The sequence below is a fragment of the Zalophus californianus genome, chromosome 2 (genome assembly GCF_009762305.2).
Source record: "Zalophus californianus isolate mZalCal1 chromosome 2, mZalCal1.pri.v2, whole genome shotgun sequence".
Taxonomy (NCBI): domain Eukaryota; kingdom Metazoa; phylum Chordata; class Mammalia; order Carnivora; family Otariidae; genus Zalophus; species Zalophus californianus.
Window position 1 is genome coordinate 139,846,866 of NC_045596.1, and position 27,168 is coordinate 139,874,033.

At 36.9% G+C, this 27,168-nt stretch overlaps 1 pseudogene; it reads left to right on the top strand.

Annotated features, from left to right (window-relative positions):
- The first annotated feature begins 7,095 nt into the window (after positions 1-7,095).
- The window catches only part of LOC113925446, a 79,913-nt pseudogene continuing 59,840 nt past the window's right edge, over positions 7,096-27,168 (top strand).

Consider the following 27,168-nt stretch of genomic DNA (forward strand, 5'->3'; position numbering starts at 1 on the left):
TGGATGACCTTTCAGAGAGTTTAAGAAGATATTCCCACATTATTAGGTAGTTGAAACGAGTCAACCTTGAGATTTTTTTTTTCCAGCTTTAAGATCTGTATATTTACCTGACAAAACCATATGGCTTAGAACTTAAAATAAGAAAAAGTTAGGAGAACAAAAGATGTAAACATGTCTTTGGGGAAGTGAACAATAAAACTATAAGTTGGAGACTATTTGGGTATGACCTTGCTCCTTGTTGACATTCCCATTTGGGGAGCAAATACAGCTAAATATAAAATAGGATGAGGGGCGTGATGAATCAGAAGTTAAAGTAATTCAGGTCTTTCAGTTACGCACAGATGCATAACTACTCGCCAAATGATTCAGAAATCATAGGAAATGACTTATAAGAGCTGATACCAAGCTTTGTATGGGAAGTAATCTTATAAGAAAAAATTGTTTATAACTCTTGCATGATGCATCATTTTAAATTAGAACACCAGAAATGGTTGAAGTATTTATAAATTTCTTTGAGCTCTTCTGAAGACAAGCATTGCCACAGATTTTCATTTTAATTTCTATTAAAATTTTTATTTTAATTTTTTATAAGTCAGGCAGCACATAAAGATAATTAGAATCACAATTTACTTACTTTTGGAGTTTAAAAAAATGGACTGATCTATGTTTTTGTGTGTGAGCCTTAGAAAAGGAAATATATTTTAAAAATCAAATTGAAGGATGTTGATACTACCTAGAAAACTTCTAGAATTATAACATTTTATCTTTTGGAGTAGAAAGTACATGCCACAAGTGATAGGTAAAAATGTGAGCATATTTTAGCACCAGAACTTGGCATTAAAAATAGACTTACATGGACAATATTTGTACTTCGTGGCTTAACTTTAATCAAGTAATTTTGCAAACCAGAAAGAACTCTATTTTTTTCATGCATATGATCTCCCTTCTCCCTCTAAATTGAATACTTATCAAGATCAGTGAAAACTACACAGAAATTGGGAAGTACACACGGTGGGAGGGAGAATGGAGACCAGTAGACATTACAGAGAAGGAAAGTTGAGTGCCAAAAGGGTAAAATATTTGTGAAGCATCACATTGTCAGTCAAAAAAAGTGCCAGGAATTGAACACACAAGAGTTTCTAGTTTCTGAGCCAACTCCAAGCTAATTCTCCCTCTTAACTGACATTTATGGAGAACAGATGTGGTGCCACTGTGGTGTATATGAAATTAGTTCTGCCTACTTCTTTTCTGAACACATATGTGTATTACACATGTATATTTAGCTAAAGAAGGGCCATATTTTGCCAAGTTCTCATCCAACATATTTTCCTAGTAGCTTAGGGGATGACTGGAAGAACTCGGGAATGAGGCCAAGGGATGATAAATGAGAGGGGTCAGGCCAAAATGGAGGTGGGGAGATGTCATGCTTTTAACACGCATGGTTGATAGCATTGTTCCTGCTTTGCTTTTGTGTTTTCAAATGAGGATATTGTCAGGGAGACCAATGAACCTGAATTGTATGAAATATAAAAGATTACAGAAGAGAAACAGCTGCCCAAAGCCAAGTTTGCTTTTAGGACAGGTCTTTCACGGAGACCACAGGCCTTCAGTCTATTGAAGAGTGAGAACAATTTGAACAGTGAGTGAAATAAAACAATTAACAGAGCGCCACATGGGGCCGGGCATTATAGTTTAGGGAAGAATACTGTACTTAGGGATAGCAATTCACAAAATGATATGTATATCATCCCACTCTTAATTTGTGTAGGCTTGTTTCTTGTTTCCTATAATTGGCCTGAGCACAGGAAACTTGTGAAATTTAGGAGAACTTGGGGGGTAAACTCATGTTGAGAACTCATCTCAAATTCACCCACGGTAACTGGCACTTAGACACCATTGACAAATTGAAGCTGGAGATAAGCTAGAGAATGTTTGTCATGTTTTCAAGGAATTTCTGACCTCCTAGCATTTCCACAGGCTGTTCCCTCTGTAAGGAAAACTTGTTCATACAACCTAAGTTGCCTAACCCTAATTACCTTTCAGATATTGCTCTGGACATTTTTCCTAGAAAGACTTCTGTGACCCCCAAACTGGGTCAAGTGTCCTGTGTTTGTATATATGTAGCTCTTATCGTACTTACTGTAGTTCTTGTTGATTTCCTTGAGGACAGGAATGACTGTAACCTAACACCCAGCATAGTGCCTCCAAACCTGGAAGTCTTCAGATTTGCTGGAGCTCAGGGTCAAGGGGAGGAGTAGGGAAAAAATGAAAGCTGTTTGAGGGAGTCCAATTACGAAGGATCTTAAAAACTCACTTAAGGAGTTTGATTATAATCCAAACATCTACTCAGTGTAAAGTAGAGCTCATCAACATCCTAAAGCATGTTGTAATTTAGCCAAAGCAGAAATAAAATTCAATTGATTAAAAATATATTTTATAGCAGATATCAGAAACCTGAGGGGCTCCTTTTAGTTCTACTGGCACTTTACCTTTCCAGGCATATACTTTGACATTTTATGGGACAGGGACCAACTGTTGTTCCTTCTCATAAAATGGACCCTTAGGTGCTTGAGAGATGGAGATTGTGGTGCTGAGGTGCGTACTTGCTCTTCAGAGTATCCTGTCTTGTCATTTTGTTCTTCACTGCATGTTCCTGGAGTAAGGGACTCCAAGGCAGGGGACACTATTTACCTTAAGGGTTCCCTTGGCCTTGCCCCCTGTCAACACATTCATATGGACTCAAGCATCTGCATTCAGAGGCTCACTGTTAAAACACCCACTTTACTGAATGATGAAAATTGCAACTGAAAAGTTGTCCTTCTCTGCTTTAGGCTCCCCAGTGAGAGTAACCATATGATTACCTTCTGGAAACTTTGTTAAATTTCTGTTTTAAAGAACGAAGACATTTCTCTGACTTCTGGGATTCTAAGCCATGTGTATCCCTTTTGTTTATCTCAATCCCAAATGCTAAGCAGTGTCACTTTGGTTTTAATTTTCATAGGATTTATAATCTGGTCTGGTAGATTTTGGAGGCAGCAAATTACGGCCAGCTCTGTAGTTTCCTTAAAAGGATATGATTGTCTCTTGAAAGGTTCTTGCTATTGTGGCTCAGGACCGTTGAATTAGCCATAAATCTTACACGCCCTTTAGATGACAATGTACAACAATATAGTTGGTGGGAACAATAGCCCATAAAGGGTAAGTAATACTGGAACCCTGATGGCCTTGACATTCTGACAGAGCAGGATACCCTGAGGAAGCCCGGATGGAGCCAACCTTTACTGGTCTGTGGGAAGTGAAAGAGTGCAGGAATGACAAAGTCTGAAGAAGCCATTTCATACATGGCAAGAAATATTAGGGAGAAATAAATAAAGTCACTCTCGAGTCCAACTTGTAAAGTGACAGTTGAAATTACCTCATTTATGGCAAGTGTAGGGTTGAATTTGCACTTCATTCTATGATGATTTTTAAGAGAAGGTAAAATACCATAAATATAAATTTAAAAAAAGCAATTTGATTATCACATCTTCTAAAACGTGAAGGCTAAATTGAGACTAACACACATAGTGTTTTGAAAACAGTTATTTTATAAAGTCTATTTAACTTTGAACTTTAAGATGACTTTTCAATTAACTTTAACTTCAAAAATATTTAAATGGGAGAACATGTGATAAAGAGAAGTGGATAAAGACATCTTTATGCATCTTATTATTGAACTCACTTTTTCCCTAAACTAAGACTCTTAGGAGAATAATTAATTTTTTAGCACCATTGTTGCACACTATTTACAATCGATTCAATACTGTGTAAATTTGAGATCCAGTAGAGGGAATAATGTTTGTCTCCAGGTTAAACTTCCATCAACGGACTTAAGGCACTGGAGTAGATCATGTCGCTTGTATTAGTTTCTTGTGACTGCTGTAACAAATTGTCACAAACATAACAGGAATTTCTTCACTCACAGTTCTGGAGGCCAGAAGTCTGAAATCCAGGTATTGGCAGAGCCACACTCCCTCTAAAGATTGTAGGGAAGAATCCTTCCTCGCCTCTCTAGCTCCTGGTCTTCCTTAGCTTGCGTAACTAATCTCTGTCTTCGCATGACCTTTGCCCTCTGTGTCCTTTTCTGACTCTTATAAGCACATTTTTATAGGGTTTAGGGTTAACCCTAGTCCAGTACGATTTCATCTTGATCCTTAACTAACTAATTACGTCTGCAGAGATCCCACTTCCAAATAAAGTCACAGTGTGAGGTTCTGGGTGGACAAGAATTTTGGGGACAGTATTATTCAATCTATCATAATAATTATAAATTAAACCTGTCAAAAGGTAAATTAGAATCTTTTGGAGTGCTCTAGATTTTCAGGACTCCGGGTCACTGCTTAATAAATGTTCACCGCATCATCCTTGAGCGGTTCTTGGGATCAGGAGAACAATCAGCCTTGAAGTGCAAACACTAAAAGCACTAGAAACAAACATTCCCTAAAGTAATATATGCCCCAAATTTCTAAAATGAGACCAGAACTTATGCATAAAGAGATCACATATACATATTTTCTTTTCTATTGACTTGTTGCTGGATCTTTATGTGAATTTTTAATTTTGATTTTAGGGAGAATTTGGAACAGATGTTTGAAGCTTTTTTCTGTCCTTAAGTAGATAGAGTAGAAAAATGACCACAGTGCAGATTTTAGCTTATACCTATGTCTGACCATCTGAATGTTTTTCAATGCAATTATCAAAGTAGATAAGACTATTTACACAGTTCTTAAATACTATATTTTATTCCTTAATATAGTTTGAATAGCACACTAGTATTTTCTAATGCTGATATTTAAAAAATATGTTATAATTCTTTATTATAAGCGTACTAACTACACTTACAGGGTACAGAGCCATGAGTATATTGCCAAAGAGGAAGGCTGGTAATTTCAGTCCTGTGGTTTATTAGTGCACCCTGTGTATGTCATCGAGACCTTTATGAGATCAAGAATGTCTGATCTGAGAGTTTACTTTCTTACTCATTTTTATCTCTTCACTTACCTGTTGCCCTTGGTTCCATTGAATTAGTACCGACCCATGTGGATGGTCTTTAGGTAATTGACAATTGTGCAGTTAACAAAAGAGAAAATTGTTTACAAGTTCTGTTCTGGTGAATTCTAATATGCTGTTTGTGTGAGAATGTGTATAAGGATGGGCCATTATCTACACTGTATTTCTCAGATTGTCAGAATATTTCTCAGACATCAGAATTGAATACATTAATCATTCCTAGATATTGTAGGTACAGGTGTGTATCTAAAGTAAATCTTTGTATTTCTATAAAACTTTCAAATTGCTTTGCTACCTTCTATGAATAGAAGGAAATGGTGAGTTCTGTGTGCCTTGTATATTCTGGTATCCTATATAGTGCTGAGCATAAGAGCTTTATGACAAATGTACATTCTTTCAATACTTGATGAATGAAAATCAGAAACGTCATTTTAGACCGTGCAAACACACAGACATCAATGGATAGTGATGGCTTTGAAATCTCTGAGAAAGAAAGCCTCTTGTTCAGTCTCCTAAATGGAAGCGGTGAGGAAAAAGCCAGTGGTTGGCTCAGAGCTCTGTTTTAGGAATATGATTGCCAGAACTTACATTCAGCTAGAGGACATTTCGGACTCCGAGAAAAAGCACCAATAATTGGCAGTGGGTGATTTCTGGTCATGGATGAACTCTCTCTTGATGTTTTCTTTGGGGAGAAATCCCATTTCAGAGACCGGAAGCCCACTCTTGCCATTGGGTCTTGGAGGGCAGCCCTCTTGCGCTAACTTGAGCATGATGCACACACTTGCTTGGTATTCCTGCAGTGGGGCAGGCGGTGTCCTCCCTGGTGCAGCAGAAACTGTTTATACTCTGTGCAGCGAGCTCTGATGAGTCTTAGATGCTGGCTGTGTTCCCTACAAATGGAACGATCTTTGCATTTTAGGGGTTGGGGTCTTGATTGTCAGGGCATGTCTGGAGTTCCGGAGAGTCAGAGTGGGTGTGGAATGGAGGGGGCCAGAATCCAGGCAACTATCTCACAGCCAGTACCAGACAGGCTTAGGGAAGACACAGTCTTTATATGGTGAGGTGTGTTACTAAAAGCCCTGGGCAGGGAGTCAGAACACCTGTGGCGCCGACTGCCCTGATCCTTCTATTTAGTAGCTGTGATTTTTTTAGCAAATCATATGTGAATGTTCTGAGCTTTGGGTTTTGGTTCTGAAAGTCAAATCTTGGGGCATTAAGTGAGGTAGATTCTGCATTTCTGAGATGCTGCATTTACAATATGAAAGGCCCTCTGTTGCCTCACAAGAGGTGGATTGACCACCTGGCAAGGAATAGCGAACTATTTCTTCATGATAGACTTTCTTGTATAACAGAAATAGGAACAAGCCCCATTCAAATTGCATTCTCTATGCAACAGATTTGCTTGCCTAATCTGATACCAGAATGTAGACTCTACACCATCAGTGACAGTTCAGGGCTAGAAGGAGATCTGTATCAGCCACCTCTTTTGCATCACTTGGCATCCTTTGACCTCCTGTTTCTGGATCCTTCGGCTGCCAGTGTTGTTCCAGCTGCCACTGTGGCAACCAGCTCTGCACAGACTTGTTGACTCTCGGGACTCAGTTAATGTGGTTCTCTTGCTGCCTGCTGAGGTTCCACGGTTTCATACCCAGGGATGCATGGGACTAGTTTGTCCCTTTAAGCACACTATTCTTTCCTGTTTTATTATCAATATATCAAAGGATCATAAGTAGGAATGACCACCTAAATTCTCTAGACATCATGATGCTACGCCCTGAAGAGACAAACAGGTTCTAACCTCACCATTTCTAATAGTACCATAGCTTGGCTTTATTTAGGAACATGTTTCCTTCATTGCAACATTTATTCTTATATCCAGGTATCCCTCACTTTTCGAAAGATCGCATTAGGCCCCTTTGCTTTTGTGAAAGACCTATATTGGTAACTGTTTTCACTAACTGAAAAAAATCTGAGGAGGATTTTTGTTTTTATGGAAAAGGTGAAGAGTGAAAATAGCGTTTGGTGTTTGTTTCCCAGTGAGTCATTATGGAGGCAGCGCGCACCCCGAGAGTGTCGGGGGTGTCCCCATCCAGCTCCTTGCCTGGGAATTACACTCGGCGACAAGCCTCCAGAGCTTCGAATTGTATCTGTGAGCTTCTGTGCTTTATCTCAATTTAGTTTGTGCATCTGTTAGCGAGATGTCGTCTAAGGTATCAGAAAAGCTTAAGAGAGGTTACTTTTTGAATCTGGCAATGCTGGAAACATTTTCCATATAAATGAATGATCATTGCTTCTTTGCTTTAGGTCATTTTGGTTTATGAAAGCTTTCACAGGAACACTCGACTTTCAGAGAGAGGGGGTTGCGGGGAAACCACAGTTAGAATAATGCCAGGGTAAGCAACTTGATTTCCTTTTGGATATTGGATCTTAATATTATTACGTTATTAAAATACTATAGTATTTGTATTTTACATAGTTGTGTTTGTTAGTGGCTCCTTGGGGCTTTATACAAATTCGGGGAAAGGTGGAATTGCTGAAGACAAGACCTAGTATTGACCCCGGGATTGGGTCGGTGAATACAGCAGTCACTGCCAAGATGGATAACATCGGTGTGTGGACAAAGGGCAAATGCAAATCTAGAGAGAGAGAGAGAGAGAGAGAGAGAGAGAGAGAGAGAGAGAGAGAGAAAACCAATCATAGGAAGGAAGAAATATTTGTATAGAAATAATCAGAAATCAGAGGACTCTATTATATTGAAATAAACTTGTGTATAATATCAAGAAAATTAAAAATAATGTGACAGTTTTCCTTGTGATCTGTACACAGTCACAGGACACAAACCATTACTAAACTCATATAACAGAGTAAAGCAAAAACACCTAAAGACTTGGAAAAGACAATCTCATCTAAGGTTATCTGAGATCAAATCCCTGTTCACTCATGGGATTCAGCCTAATTCAAGAAAGACTTATTGAACCCCTACCACATACAACACATTAAGCTACATAGAAAGGGTGATGCAGATTAAAGAAATAATTGCAGACCTCAAAAGATTGACACTTTGAAGATAAGTCAAGCAAAAATATTTCAAATACTAGGTGGAGTATGATAAGCACACAAGAGACACAAATGCAATTTTATTTTACTTCCAAGTAAGATTAAATCAATTTTGGTTGGGGATCAAAAAGGACTTCATTATAGACGACAATAGCCCCCCTCTCTTGCCCTGCCACATTCACACACATATAAACAATTATTGCCAAGAAACATATGGAAACATATTTAACCTCACTAATAATTGAAGGAATATGAATTAAAACAAATGTAGAGGGAAGAATTTATTTTAAACGCTTAAATTTATCTCTCCCTATGTCAGGTTTTTGTCTTAGTAAGGCCTAGCTTGACCACCCATATAAGATAGGAGCCCACATCACTCTCTTTTCCCTGACCCTGAATTACTTTCTTCATAATCCCAGCACTGTCGGGAATTGTACATACATCCTATATACATACTACACTACATGTATGCTATATATATTATATACCACATATATAATATATATAGTATTTTGCAGAATTTACATTAAAGACAAAATACATAAACCACAATTTTGTTTGTTTATTCACAAGATAAAATAAGCTATAAACAAAGAAATAATAAGTAATGTTTATCTCATCTGTGAAATGTGAGCTCAATAAGGAGAAGGACTTCAATGTATTCCATTCACTGCTGTATCCTTAGCTCCTAGAGCAAACCTGGCAGAAGGCAGATATTTAATAAATTTCTGGAATGAATAAAAAAATGAATGACTGAAAGCAAGTCTTCAATTTTTTTCCTCCACGTGGAGAGCCAAAAGATCCTAAGACGCCAAGATTAGAAATCCAATTAGTGGGGAAAGGATTCTTAGATCTCTGGCAGTTTTTAAGCCCTAATTATCAGAACAAGAGCACAGAGGGTTCTTGGGCGGTGGCCTGAGAAGTAATAAAATGATATTTTGCTTCTCACTCAGTATTATTCCTGAAGCACATTCACCTCAAAAACCTTACAGGGAAGAAGGTGCTGAATCCAGAAGAGGATTCAGGCATTTCTCAATGCTGTCTGAGATACCATGTTATTCGTGAAAGCCTCCAACATGCAACCCGCACAACAATAGGTACGTTTTTCACTATCAAACTGGGGCTACGGTCATTTTAACAATGCCTGAGCGTGAGCAAGTAGACAGCATCATACTTGGCTAGTGGGAGTATAACTTGGCCTAGAGTTTTAAAAGTATCACTTTATAACATTTATCAAATATCAATACTTTTCATTTTAGAAATTCCTTTTTCAGGAATGTATGTTTTAGGCAAGTGACTTACCTTCTTTAGGCTGTTCTTTCCTCATGTATGGAATGGGACTCATGATAATGAGGGTTAAACGAGGTAATGCAGGTATTTAGGTCAGTGCTAGGCACAGAGTAAACAGTAAGTAAATGATGGTAATTATGGTTGTTAGATATGCACAGAAATATTAATTTCAGTATTATTTATAGTTGTGGAAAATTAGAATCAAACTAAATATCAAGTAGTAGGGAACAGGGTAAATGCCTTTGTCATTCATGCTATGGAAAACTATAGAGCAATTAAGCGTAGTATTTTGAAGAATATTTAATGACATAAAAATGTCCAATAGGAGGAAAAAAGCTAACATGTGTTCCAATGCTCACTGTATGATAGCCTCTGCTTGTTTTAATATTTTTGAAAAATCTACACCATGAATCTACAATATAGGTACAGTTTTCTCTATTTATAATTAAAGAAACTGAGCCCATTGAGGTTACATGGTTGGTAATTGTCAGAATTTGTTGTTGAACTGTATTTATAGAGAAAACAGATTGGAATTTTATCTATATATGTATAGATATGTTTATATATATTTTATGTGTATAGATATATATGTATCTATGTATATGCATATATATGTATATACAATATCAATATGTGAACAAAGTTCTGGATGCTGAGATTTCAGGCAAGTTTAATTTTTTTTTTTTTCTTGGAGAGGGAGAGAGGGAGGTGGGGAGGAGCAGAGGGAGAGAAAGAATCCCAAGCAGACTCCACTCCCAGTGTGGAGCCTGGTGCGGGGCTCGATCTCACAACCCTGAGATCATGACCTGAGCCGAAATCAAGAGTCAGACACTTAGCTGACTGAGCCACTGAGGCACCCCAAGTTTAATTATTTTTAAAATGCTTTTGTATTTTCCAAATTGTATGCAATAGGTATATACTAGTTTTGATAAAAGAAAAAATATGAATAGGTCAAAGTAATAGAATAGCTTTTTTTAAAGGAAGTAGTATGAAGACACTTGTAAAAGAGAACATGGAAAACACAGAAAAGTTGGGAATCCCCGGTGCGTCTGGTTAATCAGAAGAGTCTTGTGTTAATCAGCGTGTAAGTAGAGGCAAAGTGGCTTTGAGTTTCTTGATCAAGTTTATGCGCAAACATTTCAGTTAGCAAATATTTTCAAGGAGAAGAGTAATTTTCTCTGATGTTAATCAGACACAGGTTAAAGAGAAATGACTTTAATTTTGTCTAAATTGGGTTTGAAGTTTCAGGATGACATATATAGCTTTTATAAGGAAAGTGGAAATACAGGGACAGTAGCTTTTGATAAAGAGGAACAACTGAAGTTATTGTTGAAATGTAGTGAGTGAGTGCAATCTCTCTGAATGAGAAAGAAATGCCATCTTGGTGAAAACATCGGCATTTAGGGGAAATGAAAAGGAAAATGAGTCAGAGAAGGAAACCCAAAAGTAACTTTCATGGGAGCAAGAAAGATACTGTATTCGAGAAAATAAGGAAAATGTAATATGTTGTTAAGATGTCAAGGAGGACGAAGAGTGAAAAAAGGTAATTGGATTTGGTGCTTAGGATTTATCCACAATTTCAGAACATTGGTGGCGACAGAAGCCGGATTGTAAACTGTTAGATTATGTGGATGTGAATCGAGGTTAAGAGGCAACTACTATTCAAGAGACTTGATGACTGGGAAGGGTTATTTCTGTGGTGAAGGGAGAAGGGTGTGAGGTACAGGAAAATAAATCAGCTGTAAAGAAGTTGTATGAAGGAGAAAGGCAAAAAGGGTTGGAAAAATTCCCAAGGGATGTTGTACAGAGTGAGATCAAAAGTAAGTAGAGTGAGTGAACTTTGGCAAAGAGAAGAGGTATCATCTTTTCCCCCTCAGATAGCAAAGAGAACAAGAGGATTGCAAATACTCAGTGAGGTTTTATAGATACAGTGAGAGATTAGGAAATTGAGGGACCTTGTTTCAGAGGGTCTCAATATTCTTGGTCAAACGGGAAATGAGGTCATCTGTCTAGAATACAAGATAATGGGTGGGATTGGTTACTTAAGGATAGCAAAAAAGATGTGTGAAAATCGCTGTGGGAAGATGGCGTAGCTCATTACACCAAGATAAATGAAACAATTTCCAGGTAGCAATGTGCCCATGTGATTTTGGAGAGCATGGTTTTCCAGTTCAGGTTAGTCAGTGTCTTTGGCAGCACTCAGGAGCCTGGAACCATGCTCAAGAAATCATATTAACAGGTAGCATTTATGGAATGATCTGAGTTTATAAAATGCATTACACATGTCCTCTCATACAGAGTAAACTGGTAGTTGATCAAGACTGGCAATGGACAGGGTGGGAATTTTCCTGTACCGTTAGGGTGGGCTGCCTTGAGATTGTTGCCCCCAAATGCACAGAGAAGCCAATGAAACCATGCCAATGTGTGGGATGAGGAGACTAGGGATCATAATGAGGTTAAAGGGCATGTTCTGTAGCAACAACAGGAAGTGTGGGAAGTTACGATTTTGTGGTCAGAGAGAATTGCGTTTTGTTTTATGACATAGATTATAGAAAAAATAAATATCTCTCAAACTTTTAGCTAGTTAACTCAATTAATAAAAAAATCTCTTTCATTGATTTCTGCAGATATTTTATCATAAATTAAATTATTATATTTGGTCAGATTTATTTTTAGGCTTTGAAATATTTTTAAAATATCTTTTAATTTTTATTTTATATAATAACCTGATATTTCTGGCTTCTCTCTGATCCAATAAATTATATCTACAGCTCTATCTTTATTTGAATACATCCATGTCTATAGTTATTTGAATACCTCCATGTCTATAGTTATTTGAATACATCCATGTCTACAGTTATGTCTATGTCTGCATCTCTATCTATGTGTCTAGTTTTGATTGATTGGTCTTGCATTAAACCTATATATTAACTTAGCTGACATTTTATCATGTATAGCATTCATGTCCAGAAATAAAGTATTCATTCTTTACTTCTCCAAGTAAAAAAGAAAAAATCCCTTAATATTTCAGGTCATATGAATCATGTTCGATATGTGTATGTTTTTTTAAATCTGAAAACTTTATTAAATTATTAAAATAATTCTAATGATTTATTTTATTTTTAAAGATTTTATTTATTTATTTGAGAGAGAGAGAGAGCAAGGGAGAGCACGAGCAGAAGGGAGGGGCAGAGGGAGAGGGAGAAGCAGATTCCCTGCTGAGCAGGGAGCCTGACATGGGGCTCGATCCCAGGACCCTGAGATCATGACCTCAGCTGAAGGCAGATGCTTAACTGACTCAGCCACCCAGGTGCCCCTCTAATAATTTGTTTTAGTTGATTTGGGGGGTTTTATAGATAAAATTATAATAAAAATGATTGTTTTTCTCTCCATATTTATAGTATTTTTATTTTCTTTATTTTATAACCAGCACTTTCATTTCTTCATTTATTGCAAAACTAGAATTTTAAACACAATATTAATAAACTTAAGCTTATATTTTTATTTAAAAGACACACCTTTAAAATGCCTTTTCAGTATTTAACATAGGTATTCTTTATCATGTTACCGAACATTGGGAATGATGTATTGGAACTTATTAGATAACTTCTCTGGCACAGTTCAACAATTTTAGGAAGCCACTTCTAGCCAAGTAAAGCCCGCAAGACCACCTGAGAGGAAAAACCTGAGCGACCTAGGCCTGTGCTTGGAGATCTGGCTCTTGACTATCAGTCTGCTCACCCTTACTTTGTTTCCACCATCCAACTCATAAATAGTAATTTTCATGTCCTGGTTCTTCTTGGTACCAACTTTCTTTAGCACAATCTGCTATTGGCCATTATCCCAGCTTTAATCAGCCGCCTTTATTCACAGACTCTGCAATTGTTTCTTCTCTGTTTCCTGTGCTCAGAAACAAACACATGTCAGCAACCTCTTTTTCAAGGCTCTTGGAACATTCCCATCAGTCTTCTGCTCTCCAGGGCTTCTTGATGGGACCTGGGCGAATCTCATTCTGTTCCTAAATCTTTTCAGCATCGACAAAATTTATTATATTTTTTCTTGTTGAACTAAAATGCCACTTAAAATGACTTATTCACATTGGGAAACTCTTGCATTTTGGAGATAACCTACTTAGTTATAGTGGGTTATTTTATATGGTATAACTAATTTCTGTATGTTAGTCCATCATTTTAAAAATAGATTTTTCACACCTATGTTCATAAGTGAGATAGAGTGTTTTGGCATTAAACAGATTTGAGTGGGAAAGACCACATTTTTTTTTGTGAAATAAGTTAAGTAATTTCAGAATTTTTTCCTAGGTTTTTAAATGTGAATTACAACGAAATCATCAATTTGAATGCTTGAAAGATTTCTCCAAAGGGCTTGTCAGGTTTAACTGACCGCCTTCTGCAACTGTGGTTGAGCATAGTTCTTGGATGACTTTCACTCTATAACTGAAATAGTTCTTTGTAAGGTTTCTAGCTTAATTCTGGAGATTTCATATTAAAATTTATCAGAAACTTATCATTCTCATTTTGATTTTCAAATTTATTACATTTTTGTTCATATTCTTTAAATTTTAAACCACAAGTTTTTTTATAACTTTAGTTGAACTGTCTATTAAATAATAAGAGAATGTAAATTTAAAAATTATTTTTAATAAAAATATTTTAACTGCATTTATTGTATTTATATTTGGTATTTCATTTTTTTCTAAATATTCTGATTTTTCTTCAATTCAATTACTTTATCAGGAAATATTTCTAAACATTTATAAGTATTTTACTTTTAATTTATAAATTGATATGTTGTAGTCAATGCATTAAAAGTAAGAATTAATATACCCATATATTATATTTAGTTAGACTTTTTTGTGGCTTAGTAAATAGTTATATCAGGAATATTGATGTACCCTTGAAAATAAGATGTATATTGTATATATATAATAGTATAAATAACACTATGATAAAGTGTTCCTTTATAAGTATATAGAGTATACATTTAATAAAGTATAAAATAAAGTAGTATTCATGAAAATACCACACATTTTCTTCTTTGATGAGAATTGTTTAAAAACTGTGTAAAACATATCAGAATTCCTGGATAGTGGGGCAATAACCTGTATAGGCTATCCTATAAATAGTGAACATGTCAATGCATGAAGGCTCATGTTTCTGCAGCCTATCTTGAATAAAATAACAAATACCCACCAACCACACTGGAAGAAAGACTGAATTATCTTTCTCTTCTATGGAAATGATAGTAAAAAACATTGCTATACCAGAAGAGTTCTATATCTGTCAAAGAAATTGAATTCATGAACACCTCCAACAAAGAAAGCTTTGGGCCTAGATGGCTTCAATGGCAAGTTTTACCAAACACTTAAAGAAGATATAATATCATGCATACACAAGCCCTTTTAGAAATATGACAATCATCTGATTTAATGATCTCGGCATTACCATAATTCTAAAATTAAAGATATTACAAGAAAAATAAAAAGCTAAAGACCATTACCTGTTAGGATCACAGATGCAAACATCTTTAGCAAAATCCTAGGAAATCGCGAGCACAGGTTCCTGATGGTTTCACTTATATGTGAAACATAAGGAATAGAGGGGAGCACCACAGGGGAAGGGAGGGAAAACTGAACTGGAAGAAATCAGAGAGGGAGACAAACCATGGGAGACTCTGGACTCCAGGAAACAAACTGAGTGTTACAGAAGGGAGGGGGTGGGGGGATGGGGTAGGTGTGGTGATGAGCACTGGGTGTTATATGCAACTAATGAATCATTGAACACTACATCAAAAACTAATGATGTACTATATGCTGGCTAACTGAATATAATTAAAAAAAAGAAAAAAATGCTAACAAATTAAATTCAGTAGTATAAAATATGATAATACACCATGACCGATGGGTTTATATTAAGAATGCAAGACTACTTAAACATTAAAGAAATCAATCAATACAATTTATATCAACAGACTAAAGAAGAGAAATCATATAATCATTTTAAAAACACACAGAAGAGCATTTGACAAAATTTGACATCCTTTCAAGGAAAAAACTCTCAGCAAACTAGGAATAACAAGGAACTTCCTCAATCTGATGAAGGACCTTGTTAGAAGAAGTGGAAATTTAGGGGCGGCTAGGTGACTCAGTCCTTAAGCGTCTGCCTTTGGCTCAGGTGATGATCCCAGAGTCCTGGGATCGAGGCCTGCATCAGGCTCCCTGCTCAGCGGGGAGCCTCCTTCTCCCTCTCCCACTCCCCCTGCTTGTGTTCCCTGGCTCGCTGTGTCTCTCTCTGTCAAATAAATAAATAAAATCTTAAAAAAAAAAAAAGAAGAGGAAATTTGGACACACAGAGAAAAAGCTGTGAGAGGACACAGTGACAAGGCAGCTATGTGCAAGCCAAGGAAAGAGGCCTCAGAAGAAATCAAACCTGATACCCTGATCTTGGACTTTTACTCTTCTGAGCCGTGAGAAATACATTCCTCTGGCTTACGTCATCCAGACTGTGGTACTTTGTTATGGCAGTCTGGCAAACTAATACAGGTATCCACACACACACACACACACACACACATACACAGTTAACATCAAACTTAATGGTGAAAGATTGAATTTTTAAGGTTGGGAACAAAGCAAGGATGCCCCCTTTTACCACTACTTTTCAAAATCATAGTGAAAGTCCTAGGCAGTTCAATAATATAAGAAAAATAATAAGTAGTATATAAATTAGAAAGGGAGAAATGATACTATCCCTATTTATACACAATTTTGGGGAATTATGTACATATCTAAGGAATCTATAAAAAAGCTCTTATAACTAACAAGTGAGTTTAGGAAGGTCACAGGATAAATGGTAAATATACAAAAATAAATTATATTTCTATATATAACAATAACAATTGAAAATTGAATTAAAATGTTTCCAAAAAAATCTCCAAAAATATAATGCCAAAAAAGAAAACACTTAGGTATAAATCTATTAAAATATATACAGAATCTGTGCTGAAAACCACAAAAGACTGATGAGAAAAATAAAAAAATGATGAAAATAAATAGAAAGAAATGTTCATGGATTGAAGATTCAATATTGTTAACATGTCAATTTTCTTCAAGTGAACTATAGATCTGATGCACTCCCAATCAAGATCTGAAACAATGGTTTTTTGTTTTTTTTTTGCACATAGTAATGAAGTGATTCCAAAATTTATATGGAAAGGGGAAAGAACTAGAAGAGCCAAAGCACCTTGGAATGTGAAGAAAAATGCTAGGAAAATTCACCCAATTTTAAGACTTACTAAAAAGTTACAGAAATCAAGAGTGTGTGGTATGTGGGTAGACAGACCAGAATAGAGAATCCAGAAATAGACTCATACTGATATGGTCAAATGGCTTTTAACAAAGGTGCAAAAGCAATTCACTGGAGAAGAGAATCTTTTCAACAAATAGTGCTAAAATAATTAAACATCCACAGGCAAAAAACAAAAACAAAAAGAGAAAAACACAACGCACACAAAAACAAACCTCCAACAGACCTGTGCCTTGCACTCAATACAAAAATTAACCCCAAACAGATCATAGACGTAAATGTGAAACCTAAAATTGTTAAATTTCTAGGAGAAAACATCAGAGAAATTCTCTGTGATCTTGGGTTATTTAAAGAGTTCTTAGAATTATTTGGTGTCTTTGTGATGACAAAACACAATTAAAAAATGGATGAGTTAAACTTCATCAAAATTAAAAATTTCTTTGCAAAAGTTACTTTCAAGGAAATGAAAAGACAAACCAAAAACAGGGTGAAAATATTTTAAATCACACATCTCATAAAGATGTATTAAGTATGTATGAAAACTCTCAAAAGTAATATTAAGAAATATTAAAAATGAGTAAAAGATCAGATTAGACACCTCACCAAAGAACACACACAGCTGACAAATAAATGCATATAAAGATTAGTCATTAGAAAAATGCAGATTAAAATAGATATCACTACATACATATTAGGATGAGAAAAACAAACAGGTGAACAAAAAAACCTAAAGTGCTCGTGAGAATATACAAGGGGAGTTCCCTTATATTGCTAGTGAAAAAGCAAAATGAAAGACAGACATTTCAGAAAATAGTTTAGAAGTTCCGTTATAAAGGTCAGTCTATACCTACTACATGACCTAGAAACTATTCCACAGTATTATACTCAAAAGAAATAACTTGTATTCCTACAAAAAAACTTTACAGGTATTTTATTCATAATTTTCCCAACTGGAAATAACCCAAATATTCTTCACAGGGGGAATTGGGAATTAATGTACATACATACATTGTACTGTATGTAAATTAAAAATGAATAAAGCAAAACAAAAAATCATCTATGAAGAGATGATGAAGAAGATCAGATATTAAAAAAAGAATATCAGATATAAAATAAGAGAAAGTGTTCTGGAGGTATGTTAAGTAACTAATAGAATTTTGTTTTTTTTGTATTTTTTTGATGTTTTGGTCTTAATTTTTAAAATTTGCTATATTATGATTTCCTTTTTTTCCACAAAAGAAAACTTGGATTAGCCTCTTGGTATTCAAAATATTCTTGTTTAAAAAAATAAAGATGATGATCTGCAATTTAACACTTAATATTAACTTGTGATACTTTAAAAAAACATTTGTCAAACATAGAATTTTATGAATATTCCAATTTAATTTTAATTTTTAATTTAAATTTTTTTCATGTTAAAACACTCATAATTGAAGTATTTTTATTTTATGTACAATGAGTTAGCATTAAGTTACGTATGCTGGATATCTCCAGTTAAGGTAGATCTCTTGGATGACCCATTCAAGAAGTTCCCTTAAGCCAACTTAATCCTTTGGGCACTGATGGAAACATGGTGGCACTTATGGGGGCTGTATTTCTGCATCAGACCGTGACAGTTTGAGCAGACATGTCAAGAACGAGGACCCTGGCCAGATTTCCTCAGATGGCTCCAGGAACGCTGCTGGTAGACCCATCTTGCTCTCTTGGATGCAACGAGGCAAAAAACCCAACTTAATTTTTAAATTGAGGACAATTTTGCCACTAATGGGTTCTGTAAATGGAAATAAGTAAAGTAAGAAATCATGTACTTAGTTTTGCCTTTCTTTTTAAATTTGTCCCTGACACTTCTCACATATATGAATCTAACACTCTGCAGCTATGTTTTTTTATGACTTCGCTTTAACACAAAAAGCTTAAAGATTATATTTGTTAACGGTATTTCTCCTTATATCAATCTTCTCATTCTGTGGAGTTTCAGTTCAATAATTATTATATATCTGTAATATAGTTGTGTCTTCACATGTGCATTCTTTCTTAAATTCAATCATTAGTTCTCTGGAATGCACATTCATGATTTTTATAGAAAAGTTAATTAGTAAATTTTCCAAGGCTTTGTTAAACCTGAAAACGTCTTTCTGTTGTGCAAACAGATGAATGATAATTTGTCTATATTCAGTCAATATGGGTGATATGTTATCCCATATGAACAAATGTGATATGATTTTTAATAAACAAATGTGATATGACTTTAGTGCTTGAAATTTATATAATTAGGTTTTTTATTTAAATCCATATTTCTTTCTTTTTTTAAAGACTTTATTATTTATTTGTCAGAGAGAGTGCAAACAGGGGGAGTGGCAGGCAGAGGGAGAAGCAGACTCCCCGCTGAGCAGGGACCCTGATACGGGACTTGATCCCAGAACTCCGGGATCATGACCTGAGCTGAAGGCAGACACTTAACCAGCTGAGCCACCCAGGCGTCCCTAAATCCGTATTTCTTATATAGGCTAGATTTCAGTGCTCTTATTACTCAATAATCTTACTATTCCTCCAGGTGTTGGTTTTTATCTCATTCATTTTGATTTATTTGGGAATGTCTATTACTTATTGGCAATGTGAATATGGTATAGTTGGGTCCAAGGGCTGCTGGGGTCCTCAGCAGTGCCTGAAGTTCCAGTGGATAAGACGAGGTCAGGCTGCAGCAGTGGCCAGAGCCAGGAGCGTAGACACACTCGGCTGTGGGGGCCAGCTGCAGGTACCCATGTGATGGCCAGGGATGGTTGCAGACACACATGTAGTGGTGGGGCCCAGGGCAGGAAGCACGGGCTGGGGCCAACTGTGGGTACACTGGCAGTGGCAGGAGCCCTGGTGGTCAGTGTGCATTACTCTGTTCTCTGGGTCTTGCCACAGTGCGTGGCAGGGGATGCCAGTGACAGTAGACAGGGCTTGGTCTGGGCCCATACTCAGCTGTGAAGGCCCTGGGTGTTGTTGTCAGTGTGTTTTCCTGTGGTTGCACAGTCTCCCTGAAGGTGTGTGCTCTGCTGTGGAAGGTGGCGACAGGTGTCAGGTCAGTGGCATGAAAGTGCACAGCTGGAGGGGGTAGTCCTGAGTTCCTGCATGGTGGTGGTGGGGGGGGTCAGCTGCAGTAATCCAGCCTGGTATCCTGCACTCATGAAGCTGGGGAGGCCTGGGCTGCCTGCCAGAGCTCCAGCAGGGCAGGGGGCGGGGTAGGGAGTGGGAGGTACTCAGATGCATCAGCATTTGCTAATACTGGTGGGGTGAAGCTGGGGAAATCTGCAGGGTGACTGCACTGCCCATTGGTTTTTTCATGGCAAATTTGTCTGCAGAGCAGGTCACTGTGAACCATGATCACTCCTGCTGGGGGGCTGCACTTGGAAACCCCTGCTTTTCTTCCTTATTTCTAAATGCCTCTACAGATCTCAGTTTTGCCAGTCTGAGCTGAGTGAAGCTTAAGTGGGACCTTCATGCAGTGCCCTGAATGGTTGGGGAAACTGGTTGCACACCCCCACTCTTCTTTTCTAAGTGAGGGCAACTCTTCCTAGCTGGGAAGTTCCCTTTTGGCTCTGAGCAATGTTGGCATGGGGGTTGGGATGATGCAGGCAAAATGAAGCTGTTTTCCTTCTCTTGTTCGGTTATTTTTAGACTTTTTGTTTTAATATGTTGCTGAAGTTTCTTAAGTGGACTCCAGAGGGGCCCCCCCCAGTACTGTTTTTGTTCATGGATGGCTCTCTAATTGCCAATCTTTGTCGGGGGAGGCAGGCTGTCTGCTAGGGTTCTCCTAAATTGTCGTTTCGGAGATGTTCAGCTATCTCTCCCCCCTCCATCACATATTTTATAAATCAAGTCTTTTTTCACCCAGAAGTTCTTCTTATTTTTTTTTTTAGAGATTTTATTTATTTATTTGACAGAAAGAGAGAGACAACGAGAGATGGAACACAAGCAGGGGGGTGGAAGAGGGAGAGGCAGGCTCCCCGCCGAGCAGGGAACGTGATGTGGGACTCGATCCCAGGACCCCAGGATCATGACCTGAGCCGAAGGCATTCGCTTAACCAACTGAGCCACCCAGGCGCCCAGTTCTTATTATTTTTATTGCTTTTTTCTCAGGTTTTTTACTGCTGAAGAATATTTACAAAGATCTATGGTTAGTTGTTTTTTTTTTTTTAAAGATTTTATTTATTTTATTTGAGAGAGAGAGAGAACACAAGTAGGGGGAGAGGCAGAGGGAGAGGGAGAAGCAGACTACCTGCCAAGCAGGGAGCCCAATGTGGGACTTGATCCCAGGACCCTGGGACCTGAGCCAAAGGCAGACGCTTAACCGACTGAGCCACCCAGGCGCCCCTATGATTAGTTTTGTTCAATAATATATATTTGAATATAATTTGTTAATCTTTTTGAATGATGCATATTTTCTTATTTAAATTATTTTATATGGATTTAGTGGAAGAAAACTTTGGTCACTGCTACTCATTCAACCATCATTGGTAAAGCTGCAAAATCATGTGTATCAAATATTATTAATTTGTCTTGTTAGTGTGAAGTCATAATTATGACTATTAATTATAATTCTGAGCCATAAAATAGTGAAAATTTCAAGGCTTGTTGACTTGTTGGCACTTAATAAATGGCCATAGGCTAGCATGCTTTTGTGAAGTGGTGCTTCTGTCATTTGTCTATTTTCTTCCCCTTGCTTTCAATGTGCATGTTATTAAAACCATCCTCTTCCCTAAACAATGCATTCCTTCTGATGTTGTGAGTTTCATTTGTTAGGAACCAAGAACAAGTTAACCCAATTTATTATAATAATACCTAAAACAGGAGTAATGGCTTCTGAGTAAGAACTTGAAGGCTTATTCTAAAAGTGATGTATGCGACTTAACAGCAAATGAACATTGTGATATTTAGTGCTGTTGGTCAGGGACCTTATTTTCTTATTTACCTATTATTTACTGCTCCTCAGATGTTTGGGATTTCCACTGTAAATATAATGTTATATAATATTTTTCAAATGTGTCCTTTCAAGCCTGTGACTCCTTGGTTGATCTCACTACACAAAAAGACAAATCTCCTTTGACAGAGAAGCTGTATCTTCCTTCTCACCTCTTGGAAGTTGAAGGGATAATGAATGTCACATTTCATGCTAATTCATCCTGACAGTCTTACTCAAATCTTGGACATGAGCATTTCCCAGGGAGCAGGGCTCTGTGCCCCATGAAATATGCAAGTTCACATGATGTATCAAAGTGACTCAGCTAAGTGGTTTCCAGGACCGTTTGCTGTCTTCTGGATGAAAATCACAAGTCCCACACTTAAAGTTGAAGACATTTTGTGTAAGGCCCAGAAGGAACCGAGAGTGAATCACCAACTGACTTTACATGGGAAAAAAAGAGTGAAGAAACTAAGGTCACTTAGAAAAGACTCAGGTGCCAACACAGAGAGTATCACAGACGGTTTCTCCTAAGGGAGTGCCTTCCTCTGGAGGCATTTTTTCCCCCCTGGGCTATGTTTCCCACTTGAAAAAGGGTCCATTGAATAAAAAGATGTCAGTTGTTCTTGTAACTACTAGTTAGTGAGGTCATTAAAGATCAATGATGTGGTTTGTCTAAGACAAAATGAAAAGAAAAAATATTAATGAATATATTAATAAAGGAAAACTGAAAACTTGTTATGAATATAGCCTATTGGACCTAGTGACATTAATATTAATTTGAAGGAATGGAAGGTAGGTAAGGGAAAAGAAGAGTGACAAGATCCACTTGTATGAACCAAGGAAGTTGAAAACATTTGAACTGTTTGTATCAAACGTATTATTAGCAAATCGATTTAACATGACGTTTAAGAATATGAGTTTGGAATCAGATAAAGTTATGCTTTAATCACAGATCTATAACTTATAAGTTTCGTTATGTTAGGGTGTTAGGGGTATTGGGAGAATTAAATGGAGTCCTGTTTTTTTGTAGCAGTCAGGTTTAAAAAAAAGTCTGTACACAGAAAATTCCATCATAAGTACCTTAAATATTAAGGAAAATTTTATATAACAAGAATATTGGAGATTGGGTCATTCCAGGGTTGATTAATTCAGTGGCTTAACAGAATCATCAAGTTCTCTAGTTCTCTCCGTCTTTCTGCTCTGCCATTCTCATCCTTTTGGCTTATTTTCATAAACTGTCACCACAATCCCAAGAGGTTACTGCAGATCTAAGAGTTGAATAAAGGTAAAATAATGTCCAGATAAGGGAATGGTTCTTACTAAGCTCTTATTATCAGTGAGAAATATCTTTTCCAGAATCCCCACAGCAGATCCCCTTTGATCTTATTGGCCAGGACTGTGTCAAATGCCATTTCCTGGCTGGGTAGATGAGATTGTTTCAATGAGCTGTGACCAGTCATGATATTCCTCCTATGTTTGGAGCTGAACAAAGCACCATATGCACATAGTGATGGTGGGCCGATATTCAAATGCGTCCTGTTTCTGTGGAAGAAAGTGACTGTCAGGCAACAAAGAGTGTCTGTCAGAGTATATGACACTTTACTATATGATATTTTACTATGTGATACTCTACTAAAGTGCTTGGCATAATCAATGTGAAATAATTACTAGATATTATTAGAACTTTGGAAAACATTTTTAATGAATGTTTGTTGTATTAAGAATATTCAGATCTGCTGTAGAGAATAAGAGAAACAAATACTTCAGGAAGATAAGTGAAACTCATTATTGATAATAAGTAAGGAAGTCATTTCTGAGGCATGCTAGACATAGAATAAACCAAAGGAGTTAGTAAAGAGAGCATACATATATAGGACATAAAAAAAGGGGGGGGAAGAACCCAGTAAAGTTACTGAATATTTATGACTTATAGGTTATATCACCTTGGGCATCCGCTGGTAGCACCCATTCTGATCCTATGTAACCTTTCCTGAAACAAACAGATCAAAGCTCTGGCTGCTCAGCTAGTTATTGGTGAGTTAGAATTGTGGCAAGTACTTGTTTCTGAGAGAAAAAGAGTGTGTTTATTCCAGACATCTTTCATCCGCCAAGCTCTGTTATTCAATCTCAATTCTGGTATTTATACCCCTGCTGGCTGCTGAGGTGGGAATGGGTGAGGGGGGGGTAGAAGGAGAGAGAGAGAGAGAGAGAGAGAGAGAGAGAGAGAGAAGGGTGCACACACACATTGTCTAATAAAGAACTCAGGTAGTGTGGTCCTTCTACTCCACTTGTCCTCTGTCGTGTGTGTGTGTGTGTGTGTGTGTGTGTGTGTGTGTGTGTGCGCGCGCGCGCATGCGCACGTGCGCATACGCATGTGTGCGTGCGCATGCATGCGTGTGTGTTTTATTGAAGTATAATTGACATATAACGTTATGTTAGTCTCAGGTGTTCAACATAACAATTCAATATTTGTATATATTATGAAATGGTCACCACAATAAGTCTAGTTAACATCTGGTCCTAAGTGTTTTAACCTACCCCATCTCTTTCTCCTTGGTTCTCACTGTATGTTTTAAATTGATTCAATAAGTTGTGATTTGAGCATTTTAATTTGGTCAGTGACTATTTTAGGAACAGTTTGCCTAGGAGTCATAAACTCAAAGGCTACTGTAACATCATGGTAATTTCCTGTTGCGACAATAAGTTTATATGGAGAACAGGAGAGGTGGGAGAGACTGTAGAGATTACTTATTTCAGTTCTAGCATTTTATACCTGGGAAATATGTAGCAGTGACAGACAGATTTTAAAATTTGTGCTTACCCATGTCAAAACATGTTAGTTCATTGTGACTACAGAAAGGAAGGAGACAACTTTAAAAAAACAAAAGTGACAGTGTTTTGGGGTTTAAAACTTTAGTTACAATTCATGTAATGATTCTATTCCTTTTATGTAGAGGGTATTACTTTCTGATGAGGAGACGCTCTTTGATGACATTATTTTTTCTGATTCTTTTATATAAGGCTTTTACTCTATAAAATCAGAACTGCTTACTGTGTTTCATGTTTAAATTTTGGGGACTTCAGAGAAAGAAGTCTACTGGGTGGTTAGAGATATTTTGGTCAAGATGGCTCAGGATTTCATGTTTTTCTCCAAGTACATAGCAATAATAGAAAAATTGTAAAAGAGTTAACCAAAAACTAGATAAATCTTACTATTTACCAATGATGGGAGGGGCTGACCTATCGAGCTTTAGACCCACAATTATGTAATAGTAGCTTTGAGTTCTGTTCCTGCATTGCAAAGGGCACTAAAGGATTCATGGGGACAGTGACGAAGGCTTTACACACTGTTGAGATTTGGCAAATAGGAGAATGTTAAGGTACCCACAAAGATCATTGTGATCATGAATGAATGAATGTACCCAAATGCTCTGTGTCTAGATTTGGTATATCACTGTAGGACAGGTGACCCAAAATACTTTTACAAGGTCTGGTACTGAAAAGACAGCTCTAGGGCTAGATAGAAGAAGCATACAAGAAACAAAGGTAAGATCAAAGTAACAAAAATTCTTTGATTCACAATAAACCTATTAACATAATTTAAAAAATGTATGAAGAAACCTAATATTAAGCAAGATAATAAAAATACAGTAATGTTTTTGTTTATGCAAGTAAGCAAAAATATAGTCAATACATAGATTCATTCTAGATAAAATTAAGGAACATTTTTACAATAAATCTGTTGAAATGCTCTCCATAATAGGCTAACTGACCCCAGACTGGGCACTGACCATGAATGATTATAAAACAGGACAAATTATGTGAAATTATTCTTTTCAGACTCTAGATAAAAGGTGCAAGAGTGTGATTCCTCAGTTGTGGGTAACTTACAATGTGAGCTGTATTACAGTCCTGACTTTCTGTTTGGAGATACTTTCTAATCTCCTGTGCAAGTACAGGGAACCCAAAAAAGCCCAGTGGTCTTGCTGAGCTCATGCAGCAGAGATCAGAGTTCGGGATAGTGAAGGAGCTGGTTTGTCTGAGGACAGTTACCAGAATGGAGGACGTTAAAAGGAAAAGGAGTTCATAAAACTTAAGTTGCACATGCTCAGGACAAAATTCCACAATGATAGGCAAACAAACAAACAAACAAACAAACAAACAATTATTGAGAATGAAAACTGCTGGGGAGTTGGGAAGGCAACAGTTTTTGTCGCTTGAAAAGGGCTGGGAGATTTCTGATTTCTGACTAATCACAAAGAGTGGAGAGATCTCAGTGAACACTCAGGATTTCAGTAGAGTTCTCAGTCAGGCCACCCTTTTGGAATAGAGCCAATCTATCTCTAGTGTAAAGATGACTCTAGTCCACCCTAACAAACTTTACGAATAAGACTTTTAAATGATTCAGCAGAGTTACAAATAATTAATTGCCTGGCAGAACAAACCTTAAAACTCAAGGAAGACGACAAAATTCAGACATGCAACAATGTACACCCATAATGCCCAGCATACAATAAAAAATTACTATATATGTGAGGAAGCAAAAAAATATGAGGGACCCACTTCTAAAAAAATTAGCATAAAAACCAAAATAGATGCAGCATTACAGAAATAATGTACTTAGCAGACAAGGACTTTAAAAGAGCTCTTATAGCGATGCCTGGGTGGCTCACTCAGTTAAGTGTCTGCCTTCGGCCCAGGTCATGATCCCAGGATCCTGTGATCAAGTCCCACACTGGGCTCCTTTTTCAGTGGGGAGCCTGCTTCTCCCTCTGCCTACAGCTTCCCCCCTGCTTGTGCTCTCTCTCTCTCTGACGAATAAATAAATAAAATCTTTAAAAATAAAATAAAATAAAATAAAAAACATATTCAAGAAATTAAAGGCAAGGAGGGATATAATCAGGGAACAAAAAAGAAATCTCAACAGAAAAATGGAAATCATAGAAAAGGAGGAAATGAAATTTTTGAACTGAAAAATATGATGTATAAAATGAAAACTACCATCATTTCTACAGCTACAAATTTCAGTGTCCTTTCAGTTCTAAATAAAAGATAACACAATCCCTTTTATGTGAGCTAAAAAATAAAGAGGAAATTTAAAAATCCAGGAGTTAATCGTTCCATGAAGGCCTCACAGTCAAGAATTAAAAAACCATCAAAAACTAAGGCAACTATCCTCTCAGCCTCTCTAACTGTGACCTAATGGCCTTGTGTCTCTTTTTCCTTCCGTGGATGGCTTCAAAACTCACTCTCTGTGTAGTATGGTTTTCTCCACAAATATGGCTGTCCCATACCACCCAAGTTTAAATATTCCGTTCCATCTACAAACTGAGGAAACTATTTTCTCTTGGTCTCAATTCCAAATTCCTATGAAAGAGAATCTAAGTCAGATGTCTATCCCTGGCATAATCTCCTAGGGCTGTGGGAGCCAATTAGTGTTGCCTGAACAAACATGATCACCAAGGCCACCCCCAAAGGATTTTTCTAAGAGGAGGAACACTC